Source organism: Anomaloglossus baeobatrachus, chromosome 1 (assembly GCF_048569485.1).
Source record: "Anomaloglossus baeobatrachus isolate aAnoBae1 chromosome 1, aAnoBae1.hap1, whole genome shotgun sequence".
NCBI classification, from domain to species: domain Eukaryota; kingdom Metazoa; phylum Chordata; class Amphibia; order Anura; family Aromobatidae; genus Anomaloglossus; species Anomaloglossus baeobatrachus.
Genome location: NC_134353.1, coordinates 964,852,326 through 964,865,536, shown reverse-complemented (window position 1 = coordinate 964,865,536; position 13,211 = coordinate 964,852,326). Strand labels below are relative to the sequence as shown.

The following is a 13,211-nucleotide window of genomic DNA, read 5'->3' as shown; positions in this document are numbered from 1 at the left end:
AGGAGGAAGAGACATCTCAACCCATCATCTGTCCAAGTAAGATTATTCCGGTGGCTCCTGTCACCCTGGCCCAGATACCACCTGGGAAGACTTATGTCTCTGAGGCTGACAGGCAAAAAGTGTTACACTGGGGCCATGCCTCGAAAACAGCCGGTCATGCAGGTCAGAAGAAAACATGGAGCGCTATTGTACGTCATTACTGGTGGCCATCCCTGCGCACGGACATCGCCTCTTTTGTCTCTGCCTGCTCCTCCTGTGCCAGGAACAAGACACCCAAACACCTGCCATACGGCCGTCTTCTGCCTCTGCCCATACCCTCAGTTCCCTGGCAACACATAGCGATGGACTTTATTACGGACTTGCCATTATCCTCCGGACACACAGTCATATGGGTCGTGGTGGATCGGTTCTCTAAAATGGCCCATTTCGTTCCTATGGCTGGACTGCCCTCTGCTCAGGAACTCGCGGACGCCTATATACAGCACATCTTCCGCTTGCATGGCTTTCCATCACACATAGTGTCCGACAGAGGAACCCAGTTCACCTCCCGCTTCTGGAGGGCTCTCTGCAAACATCTGGGAGTGACTCTGGACTTCTCCTCAGCCTACCATCCTCAGTCGAATGGCCAAGTGGAACGGATCAATCAGATATTGACCTCTTTCTTGCGTCACTACGTGAACGCCCATCATGACGATTGGTCCACGCTTCTTCCTTGGGCTGAATTCTCCCATAATCACCACGTCAGTGAGTCCTCCTCCAGTTCTCCCTTCCATGTCGTCTACGGACTTCAGCCATCTGTCCCATTGCCTGTATCCTCTTCCTCGGACATCCCTGCTGCTGATGCAGTACTCCGTGACTTTACATCCATTTGGGACTCAGTTAAGGCCTCCCTTGCACGTGCCTCCCTGCGGATGAAGAGACATGCGGACAAGAGACGTCTGGATCCTCCGTGTTTCTCTCCGGGAGATCTCGTCTGGCTTGCTTCCAAATACATCCGCCTGAAGATACCATCCTACAAGCTGGGACCTCGCTACATCGGACCATTTAAAGTCCTCGGCAAGATCAATGAGGTCTCCTACAAACTGCAGCTCCCGGCCACGATGAGAATACCCAACTCCTTTCACGTCTCTCTGCTCAAGCCGGTTGTCCTTGGTCCCTTCTCCGCTGCCGCCAGTCCGGCCCCTCCTCCTATTGCTGAGGACGACATCTATGCGGTAAGAGATATCGTGGCCATGAAGACCGTACGTGGTCGACAGTTTTTCCTGGTGGACTGGGAAGGGTATGGTCCTGAGGATAGATCCTGGGAGCCCAGGGAGAACGTGGGCACTCCTCTGATCCATGCCTTCCTGTCCCGGTTGCGGGGAGGGGGGTGTGGGGGGGGGGGGGTACTGTCACGCTCCCCGGGTCCTCGGATCCCCTCCCCGGGTCCCCTGCTCCGATCCCCGGGTCCTCAGCTCCGCTCCCCGGCTCACCTGCCACGCTCCCCGCTCTCCAGCCTCCGGTGCCCGCACTTCCCAGGCCCCCTGGTCTCCGCTCCCGGCGCCCGACGGCTTCCCAGTTCCTGGCCGGCTCCCCTGCGTCCTCCCTTCAGCTTCCTGCCCTGGCTTCTGGCACCCGGGCTGCGCGCATGCGCATTAGGGCGCGCGCGCGGTCACTGAACCTTTCTTAAAGGGCCAATGTCAATTAACAGGAAATCATGCACTCAGGTACAGGGTATATAGGGGGTTAATGTCCAAGGGAGCGGGGCCTGTTCTTCGTGTTTTCCCAAGCTAGGAGTCAGGTCTCCTTGTGTTCTATGAGATACTTACCTCTCTGTCTTCTAGAGCCGACCCTGCATCGCCATCCGGTCCTGCGGTACCTCGAAACCCGAACGCTGCCCATCTGCCATCCTGACAGTCCGTACCATCTCGGATCCCTGCGGTGACCCGTCATCTCGCTCCAACGGTTCTGGACCCTGCCTGACACCATCACGGCTTCCGAACCTGAGCTCCGTCACCCGGACCACCATCCGTGACCTCGTGGTCCCAGGGACTTCTCCATTTGCTCTCAGTGCACGGACTGTCCTGCTACCTACAGTGCTCCGGCTACCGGACTCCTTTCCCTCATCCGGGAGTTCGGCCCAGTGGATCCACCTCCAGGGTCTACCCGTCCATCTAGCCCTAACACCTCATCTCCAAGCAGTGCCATCTCCTCCTCATACCACACAACCCATTGACTTTTTGGGGTATTTACCTCCAGCTCCCGTCTTTCTTGTCCTTGCTGTGGAAATTGTTCCTCGGTGCCATCTATCAGGCAAGCCTTTTCCAATGCCTCAGTTTCTCCTTAGAGAGTCCTTTGTAGCCGACTCCTAATTCACGGGCCTTTGTTTGTAGGCTCACAACAGTCCAGTTCCTGTATCCTGAGGTTCTGGTTTCAGACGTTGATGGGCCATTGTCCTCCATTTCTTCTGCTCTGATCCCGCCGCTGCCACCAGTTTGTGACGGGGTATGCGACAGAGCAGTGAGGGATGCCAGGCCAAGGAACAATCCAAGAAGATTTAATGAGGCAGGGAGCATAAAACATCCAATATCCAATTGGTTCTTTAGAGTCCACACAAAGGAAACAGATCTGGGGCAATCCGACGCCAAGGAGAATGCAACAGTCCTCAGATCCCTAAATCCAGCAGCGTGGCAGCTGATCCTCAATGTCCAATTGTCTATGTACGGGCCAAGAGGAGTTGGCCTCAGCACAGGTCCTCGCCCTTCACCCAACAAAGCATAAGTAAACTAAAAAACATGTGGCTGAATCTCCCACCTCTCCTTAGATCCACCCCCTTAACATTAGCTACTTGTAGCTACTAGTTAGAAAGAAGTTCCTAGACACAGTCTCCAGAGATTGTGTACTAGGGAAGCCCCCTGCAGAGGAGAACAATGTATATGCAACCCCCACCAAATCAAGGACAATTGCTACTGCTGAAGCCTGATTGCAATATGATACAGGCTGGGGGGATATAATGTTACAGTACAGTGTTGGGGGGCCACTTTTGTTTCCATCGTACTTAATGGCTGCAATTAAAGGGGAATCTAGGGGCTTCAATAGGAGGGAAAACACTTGGTAAGGGCTGCAACGTTGTGAAATATGCTTCTGTGACCCAGCCGAATATTTATTATAGATATATATATATATATATATATATTTTATTTTTTTTTGGGGGGGGGCCCAATTAGAAATTCTGCTATGGGACCCCATGATTTCTATGTACGCCCCTGTCCTTCATGTAGCGTGCTGGAGAGTCCGGAGTCAATCCGTCGCCTATGACTCCCGCCACTCTGCACTGATCTACATATATATTTATAGTATGTACAGCTGGGTATATACTGTGCAGCTGGTATATGCTGTACACCTGGCTATATACTGTACAGCTGGGTATATACTGTGCAGCTGGTATATACTGTACACCTAGCTATATACTGTACAGCTGGGTAGATACTGTACACCTGGGTATATACTGTACAGCTGGGGGTATACTCTACAGCTGGGTGTATACTGTACACCTGGGTATATACTGTACTGCTGGTATATACTGTACACCTAGCTATATACTGTACAGCTGGTATATACTGTACACCTGGGTATATACTGTACAGCTGGGGGTATACTCTACAGCTGGGTGTATACTGTACACCTGGGTATATACTGTACAGCTGGTATATACTGTACAGCTGGGTATATACTGTACAGGTGGTATATACTGTACACCTCGGTATATACTGTACAGCTGGGTATATACTGTACAGCTGGTATATACTGTACAGGTGGTATATACTGTACACCTGGGTATATACTGTACAGCTGGTATATACTGTACACCTGGGTGTATACTGTACAGATGAGTATATACTGTACACAGTGCTGATATTCCTCCGTGCTCAGGTGTGGGGTATATACTGTACAGCTGGTATATACTGTACAGCTGGTATATACTGTACACACATTGCTATCACAGTCCTCCACTCAGGTGTGGGTTATATACTGTACAGCTGGGTATACACTGTAATGGGTATATAGTGTACACACATTGCTATCACAGTCCTTCTTGCTCAGGTGTGGGGTATATACTGTACAGATGAGTATATACTGTATACAGTGCTATGCTATTCCTCCGTGCTCAGGTGTGGGGTATATACTGTACATATGAGTATATACTGTACACAGTGCTATGATATTCCTCCGTGCTCAGGTGTGGGGTATATACTGTACAGATGAGTATATACTGTACACAGTGCTATGCTATTCCTCCGTGCTCAGGTGTGGGGTGTATACTGTACAGATGAGTATATACTGTATACAGTGCTATGATATTCCTCCGTGCTCAGGTGTGGGGTGTATACTGTACAGATGAGTATATACTGTATACAGTGCTATGATATTCCTCCGTGCTCAGGTGTGGGGTGTATACTGTACAGATGAGTATATACTGTACACAGTGCTATGATATTCCTCCGTGCTCAGGTGTGGGGTATATACTGTACAGATGAGTATATACTGTACACAGTGCTATGATATTCCTCCGTGCTCAGGTGTGGGGTGTATACTGTACAGATGAGTATATACTGTATACAGTGCTATGATATTCCTCCGTGCTCAGGTGTGGGGTGTATACTGTACAGCTGGGTATATACTGTACACAGTGCTATGCTATTCCTCCGTGCTCAGGTGTGGGGTATATACTGTACAGATGAGTATATACTGTATACAGTGCTATGATATTCCTCCGTGCTCAGGTGTGGGGTATATACTGTACAGATGAGTATATACTGTATACAGTGCTATGCTATTCCTCCGTGCTCAGGTGTGGGGTGTATACTGTACAGATGAGTATATACTGTACACAGTGCTATGCTATTCCTCCGTGCTCAGGTGTGGGGTGTATACTGTACAGATGGGTATATACTGTATACAGTGCTATGATATTCCTCCGTGCTCAGGTGTGGGGTATATACTGTACAGATGAGTATATACTGTACACAGTGCTATGATAATCCTCTGTGCTCAGGTGTGGGGTATATACTGTACAGATGAGTATATACTGTATACAGTGCTATGATATTCCTCCGTGCTCAGGTGTGGGGTATATACTGTACATATGAGTATATACTGTATACAGTGCTATGATATTCCTCCGTGCTCAGGTGTGGGGTGTATACTGTACAGATGAGTATATACTGTATACAGTGCTATGATATTCCTCCGTGCTCAGGTGTGGGGTATATACTGTACAGATGAGTATATACTGTACACAGTGCTATGATATTCCTCCGTGCTCAGGTGTGGGGTATATACTGTACAGATGAGTATATACTGTATACAGTGCTATGATATTCCTCCGTGCTCAGGTGTGGGGTGTATACTGTACAGATGAGTATATACTGTTCGCAGTGCTATGATATTCCTCCGTGCTCAGGTGTGGGGTATATACTGTACAGATGAGTATATACTGTATACAGTGCTATGATATTCCTCCGTGCTCAGGTGTGGGGTATATACTGTACAGATGAGTATATACTGTTCGCAGTGCTATGATATTCCTCCGTGCTCAGGTGTGGGGTATATACTGTACAGATGAGTATATACTGTATACAGTGCTATGATATTCCTCCGTGCTCAGGTGTGGGGTATTGTTTTGCTAATATTTTTAGCACTAAAGTTCAGATACGGCTTTAAAGAAGGCAAATAAGTAATTTTATTATAAAGGTTAATATGAAATACAAACTTAAAGGAAAAGTATGATATTGCGTACACTTTTGTATAATCAACATACAAAGGTTAAGTACAGTTAAATACTTACGTTTTGGACATCATCTGTATCACCAAGGAGTTTTGGACATCATCTGTCTGAAATATTAAGAATCAGAGAAGCATGACATAGACAGAGGACTCCTGGAAATCCCAACACTGACCGGACATCTCGGTACAGGTAACACGAGCTTCTGTCTGTGCTATACTTCAGCTGATCTTATAGAGGCTTGACCAATATTACCAGCCTTAAAGTTAATGTGTTGTAGTCTTATTGATCCATGCCCTTTGATGGCCAGTCTCTGGGCATAGATGAACTAGAGATACACCACACATCAGACAATGGGGTAATAAACCCACAGACATTCAAATCTCCCAAGAATACACATCAGGTATTTGAGCTAGGTAAATGGATATATTGTCTGTCTGTGTATATAGCAAACACCTAAAACATCAGATTGTTGAACTAAAGTAAATCATAGTTTCAATTTCAATGGATAGCAAACACACAAAACCATCAGATATTTGATTGTAAGTAAATCATAAGGTTTCTGTTACAATGGTATATTGTCTGTCTGTATATTCAAGACAAACACACAGAAATCCTTACGTATATACAAGATTTTGTAACCATGTACACTTTGTCTGTCTGACTAATCAATATGTTCTAGTTTAACATAATGTATAGACTCAAAAAATAGCCATTTTTATATTTGCAATACATTCCACCCTTGGCTATTTTGAGCCATTGATTATTTATACAAGGTACCATACCCTAACGGCATAGTTTTAGCGTATGATACAACAACACAAAGCAATGCATGCACAATAGCAAAAATTACTCCTAATATATATAATGCATATATCCAAAAATCAGGTAACTAAGAAAATACACATTCCCACCATCTACCATTATCTTGTGTAATGTAATTAATCTAGTATAAATCCATCTCTACTTGTGATAAATACAGCCACCAAACAAGAGAATCGTCCTATTGCTTTAGCTGCATATGCTGCTACAGTGAGTGTTCCTACAATTATTATAGATAATCCTTGTATCTATGATTTTGTTAACAATTTTACATTTTGTGTATATGATGAAACGGTCATTATATTGTTAATCTCATATTATTTCCTGCCCTCATACGTTTGCATTTTTTTTTATTTGTATGAGAGCCACAATTAACAGCAATCTCTCCACAGCCTGTCTGATTCTGTATTTTTAATTGTTGACATCTGCCTATTTTGCTTTGAGGAGTCCGGAGAATGGAGTCCTCTGAGTCCTTAGGGCAATCATCTCTTCTGTTAGAGAATGTTCCCCAGTGCAGTTCATATAGGCACAATACAGATTGGAGGTGAAGTATTGGGTCACATCTTCTTCTTATAGGTCTTCTTCTGTTTGGTTTTCAATAAGGCCACATTTTCCATGGTTGGTCTCTCTGTTTTCGGTCTGAAGGTTGCTTGGCTTCTGACGGAAGTAGATCCATGCCCATGGTGGCGCCAATGATGCAACATTTCCAGATTTTGATCTAAAGGGACAAAAATACACATATTACTCATCTGTCAGTTGGGATGTGTTCCCACTTGTCTTGTTTCATAACTGTCAGCACATTGTCTGCTCCTCCAGCAATGACTTCAGCAGGTTCTGGAATACCTTTGTCACTCAATTGTTTCACCCAAGTGTCTGCACAATCATTGATAGGATGTGAAGATCCAAATCATTTATCTTCTCTGCAGAACTGAAGGAGCCCTCCCTCTGACTATCTACATTTTAGAAATAGACAGTACCATCAACTGATTAACATGTCACTGTCTCCACTATTCATTACAATTACCTTAATTAATAATCCTGATCTATCCCTTCTCTCATTACCTGAGTTCAGTTTAAGGCCAAATCTGACCTTTGGACTATGAGACCATCATACTGAGATGGATTTACAAGCCTATTGTGGTCCTGATTGAACATACACATAAAACAAACAACAACCATTAGGTAAATACAATACCCATTCATCACAATGGGATGATTACTTGTTTCATTGTTTTAGCCTGATTGCTCTAATAACATGTAAAACTCTGGTCTCCAGTCTAAAAAGAAAGCACAAACATGATTAGAATACAAGCTCAAATAATACACAAAACACAATTTTATCCAGTCCATTATCCATATGCTAAAAGATTCACATCTAACTGGAGAGCCAAAAAAGCTCACTATTTACCCAACCATATTGGTATATTGTGCTGTATTAATTAGCAGCATGGGTATGTAAATATGAGACCAACCAAACAATAGCAAAAATAATTGCCCTTCCGATAGACTGAACACAGGGATCCTGCTGGTTTCTAGTCTCTCCTTTGTGAACATTTGGATGGCTCTGTATTGTTTATGAGCAGGAATGGCTTTTGTAATACTTATCTCTTTACATATCTCTGTACATTCTGTATTGGTGGCAATCTCCTCTGTGGTCTCAATATTACCCTTATCTTTTTCAATCTCCTCTGTGGTCTCAATATTACCCTTATCTTTTTCAATCTCCTCTGTGGTCTCAATATTACCGGCAATCTCCTCTGTGGTCTCAATATTACCCTTATCTTTTTCAATCTCCTCTGTGGTCTCAATATTACCCTTATCTTTTTCAATCTCCTCTGTGGTCTCAAAATTACCCTTATCTTTTTCAATCTCCTCTGTGGCCTCAATATTACCCTTATCTTTTTCAATCTCCTCTGTGGTCTCAATATTACCGGCAATCTCCTCTGTGGTCTCAATATTACCGGCAATCTCCTCTGTGGTCTCAATATTACCGGCAATCTCCTCTGTGGTCTCAATATTACCCTTATTAATTTCAATCTCCTCTGTGGTCTCAATATTACCCTTATTAATTTCAATCTCCTCTGTGGTCTCAATATTACCCTTATCTTTTCCCCCCCATCTATCTTCCATTTCAGATGGAGACATCTTGGTGGAAGATGATGACAACCTCTTCTGTTGGGCTTTGATTTCCTGCACCAAACATTTGACTTCAGCGTAAAGATCCAACACCCCCGGTGGTATAGGCTTTGCTGGTGACGATGAGAAAGTGGCCCTCTTTCTCCCCGTGTCCTGCTTCGCCTGCACTGTGGAGATTCAGAATCATTTGCTGCACCCTTTTTATTATGTGAAACCCCTGACTTTTTATTGAGTCCTCTCCTTTGATACAATTTTCTCTTTTGATACAATTTCCACATCTCGTCAGTACTAATCCCATCTATTTTATCCCAGGCAACACCATCCTTTATCAGGGCCATAAACATATCTCTCCTGGTAACACGGGATCTACGATTTGTACTACTTTTGACGTTGTTACACTGTTCTTCAAAATTAAGCTGATCTCTCTGTTTGGGACCCCATTCTCCCAGACCCTCTAACTGTCGGATCGCCTCCAATGTATTGGAGATGGGTTTCCCAGTCTGATTTACCATTAATGCCATCATGACATGTTTATAAGCTGCAGGGGCATTTCTAATGATACAATTTCTAATAGAAACACTTACAACAACTTGCATGTAATTGTCATATGCACTTGCTGAAATAGCATTTTTCATAGCCTCCTCCTTCAATCTCCGAGCACAATCTTTCAATGTAAACCATGGTTTTTCATTAGGCGGCCAGTCCGCCTCAGATGGGTATTTATGCTGCAATGCCATAGCCACAACATCCATCATACTACACACCACATGTGGTCGCTGAACTATCAAGGAACAAAATGCTTCCTTCACTACAGGCTCATGGCTGAGTTGAACAAACTTTGGGCCATCCACAGCATCCAGCTGTACTCCATGAGCCCCTGTCTCCCATAATCTGACTACCCAAGTTATCAAAGATTCATTTGACCTTTGTGAAAAACGATCAAGAAGCTGACTGCAATCCTCTACCATATTCCTGTTCTGTTTACCTCTAGCTGTTTCTAAAACTTGTCTATGGTATATTGGATGAACTCTTATTGGGTTAAGATGAGGATCAATTTCCTTCTCCCCACTGACATGTTCATCCTCCTGTTCTGGGTCGGTGATGTTTTCAGAATCAGATGAGTTCCATACGTCACCATTCCCCTCATCTGAGTTCCCCTCTGACCCCGCTTTGGCTATGGCCAAAGCTCCTTCCTTTCTATTCTCCTTCCCGCTCTTCTTTCTGTATTTATACTGCTCTATACATACAGCAGACTTGTCTGCATCATGCTGATATCCATCACACTTGTGCACTGACCACTTATTCTGACACTGTGCTGTGACCAATGCAGTCTGGACCTCACACAACTGTCTCTCTAATTCCTGAACTTTTGTTACTATACGTATCTTTTCCTGATGCTGTTTTCTATATGCAGACAACAGGATCCACCCACGCCTACCAACAGCGCCCAATTCTTTACCTTTCTCCACTTTCACTTTCTGCAAGCATTCAACCACATCTACAGGTTCAGCATTTTTCAAACATTTGTCCCATGGTTCACTCAAACCAACACTGTGCGACCACTTGCTTGCTAAAATATCATAGGGAGTCTGTTCCCAACCTGGAATCTCAATGCATTCACTCACAACCACTTTTTTCTTAAAAAGAGGCATATTTTACGCAATATCACACTAACAAAAGTACTCAAAGCCTTCTGCGTATATCCTGCCGATTACGCCAAATGTTTTGCTAATATTTTTAGCACTAAAGTTCAGATACGGCTTTAAAGAAGGCAAATAAGTAATTTTATTATAAAGGTTAATATGAAATACAAACTTAAAGGAAAAGTATGATATTGCGTACACTTTTGTATAATCAACATACAAAGGTTAAGTACAGTTAAATACTTACGTTTTGGACATCATCTGTATCACCAAGGAGTTTTGGACATCATCTGTCTGGAATATTAAGAATCAGAGAAGCATGACATAGACAGAGGACTCCTGGAAATCCCAACACTGACCGGACATCTCGGTACAGGTAACACGAGCTTCTGTCTGTGCTATACTTCAGCTGATCTTATAGAGGCTTGACCAATATTACCAGCCTTAAAGTTAATGTGTTGTAGTCTTATTGATCCATGCCCTTTGATGGCCAGTCTCTGGGCATAGATGAACTAGAGATACACCACACATCAGACAATGGGGTAATAAACCCACAGCATTCAAGTCTCCCAAGAATACACATCAGGTATTTGAGCTAGGTAAATGGATATATTGTCTGTCTGTGTATATAGCAAACACCTAAAACATCAGATTGTTGAACTAAAGTAAATCATAGTTTCAATTTCAATGGATAGCAAACACACAAAACCATCAGATATTTGATTGTAAGTAAATCATAAGGTTTCTGTTACAATGGTATATTGTCTGTCTGTATATTCAAGACAAACACACAGAAATCCTTACGTATATACAAGATTTTGTAACCATGTACACTTTGTCTGTCTGACTAATCAATATGTTCTAGTTTAACATAATGTATAGACTCAAAAAATAGCCATTTTTATATTTGCAATACAGGTATATACTGTACAGATGAGTATATACTGTACGCAGTGCTATGATATTCCTCCGTGCTCAGGTGTGGGGTATACAGTTAGGTCCAGAAATATTTGGACAGTGACACAAGTTTTGTTATTTTAGCTGTTTACAAAAACATGTTCAGAAATACAATTATATATATAATATGGGCTGAAAGTGCACACTCCCAGCTGCAATATGAGAGTTTTCACATCCAAATCGGAGAAAGGGTTTAGGAATCATAGCTCTGTAATGCATAGCCTCCTCTTTTTCAAGGGACCAAAAGTAATTGGACAAGGGACTCTAAGGGCTGCAATTAACTCTGAAGGCGTCTCCCTCGTTAACCTGTAATCAATGAAGTAGTTAAAAGGTCTGGGGTTGATTACAGGTGTGTGGTTTTGCATTTGGAAGCTGTTGCTGTGACCAGACAACATGCGGTCTAAGGAACTCTCAATTGAGGTGAAGCAGAACATCCTGAGGCTGAAAAAAAAGAAAAAATCCATCAGAGAGATAGCAGACATGCTTGGAGTAGCAAAATCAACAGTCGGGTACATTCTGAGAAAAAAGGAATTGACTGGTGAGCTTGGGAACTCAAAAAGGCCTGGGCGTCCACGGATGACAACAGTGGTGGATGATCGCCACATACTATCTTTGGTGAAGAAGAACCCGTTCACAGCATCAACTGAAGTCCAGAACACTCTCAGTGAAGTAGGTGTATCTGTCTCTAAGTCAACAGTAGAGAGAAGACTCCATGAAAGTAAATACAAAGGGTTCACATCTAGATGCAAACCATTCATCAATTCCAAAAATAGACAGGCCAGAGTTAAATTTGCTGAAAAACACCTCATGAAGCCAGCTCAGTTCTGGAAAAGTATTCTATGGACAGATGAGACAAAGATCAACCTGTACCAGAATGATGGGAAGAAAAAAGTTTGGAGAAGAAAGGGAACGGCACATGATCCAAGGCACACCACATCCTCTGTAAAACATGGTGGAGGCAACGTGATGGCATGGGCATACATGGCTTTCAATGGCACTGGGTCACTTGTGTTTATTGATGATATAACAGCAGACAAGAGTAGCCGGATGAATTCTGAAGTGTACCGGGATATACTTTCAGCCCAGATTCAGCCAAATGCCGCAAAGTTGATCGGGCGGCGCTTCATAGTACAGATGGACAATGACCCCAAGCATACAGACAAAGCTACCCAGGAGTTCATGAGTGCAAAAAAGTGGAAACATTCTGCAATGGCCAAGTCAATCACCAGATCTTAACCCAATTGAGCATGCATTTCACTTGCTCAAATCCAGACTTAAGACGGAAAGACCCACAAACAAGCAAGACCTGAAGGCTGCGGCTGTAAAGGCCTGGCAAAGCATTAAGAAGGAGGAAACCCAGTGTTTGGTGATGTCCATGGGTTCCAGACTTAAGGCAGTGATTGCCTCCAAAGGATTCGCAACAAAATATTGAAAATAAAAATATTTTGTTTGGGTTTGGTTTATTTGTCCAATTACTTTTGACCTCCTAAAATGTGGAGTGTTTGTAAAGAAATGTGTACAATTCCTACAATTTCTATCAGATATTTTTGTTCAAACCTTCAAATTAAACGTTACAATCTGCACTTGAATTCTGTTGTAGAGATTTCATTTCAAATCCAATGTGGTGGCATGCAGAGCCCAACTCGCAAAAATTGTGTCACTGTCCAAATATTTCTGGACCTAACTGTATACTGTACAGATGGGTATATACTGTATAGCTGGGTGTATACTGTACTGGGGGTATACTGTATAGTGGGGTATATACTGTACAGCTGGGTATATACTGTATACAGTGCTATGATATTCCTCCGTGCTCAGGTGTGGGGTATATACTGTACAGATGAGTATATACTGTACACAGTGCTATGATATTCCTCCGTGCTCAGGTG

The 13,211-nt window shown here is 43.4% G+C and overlaps 1 long non-coding RNA gene across 1 annotated transcript; it reads right to left on the bottom strand.

Moving 5' to 3' along the window:
- Nucleotides 1–5,739: 5,739 nt before the first annotated feature.
- LOC142302848 (uncharacterized) lies at nt 5,740–9,470 on the bottom strand. Its single transcript, XR_012752974.1, has 3 exons — nt 9,307–9,470; nt 7,807–7,863; nt 5,740–7,304 (listed from the first exon to the last, which is right to left on the bottom strand). It is a non-coding gene; the product is annotated as an uncharacterized LOC142302848 (long non-coding RNA).
- Between the last annotated feature and the right edge of the window lie 3,741 nt (nt 9,471–13,211).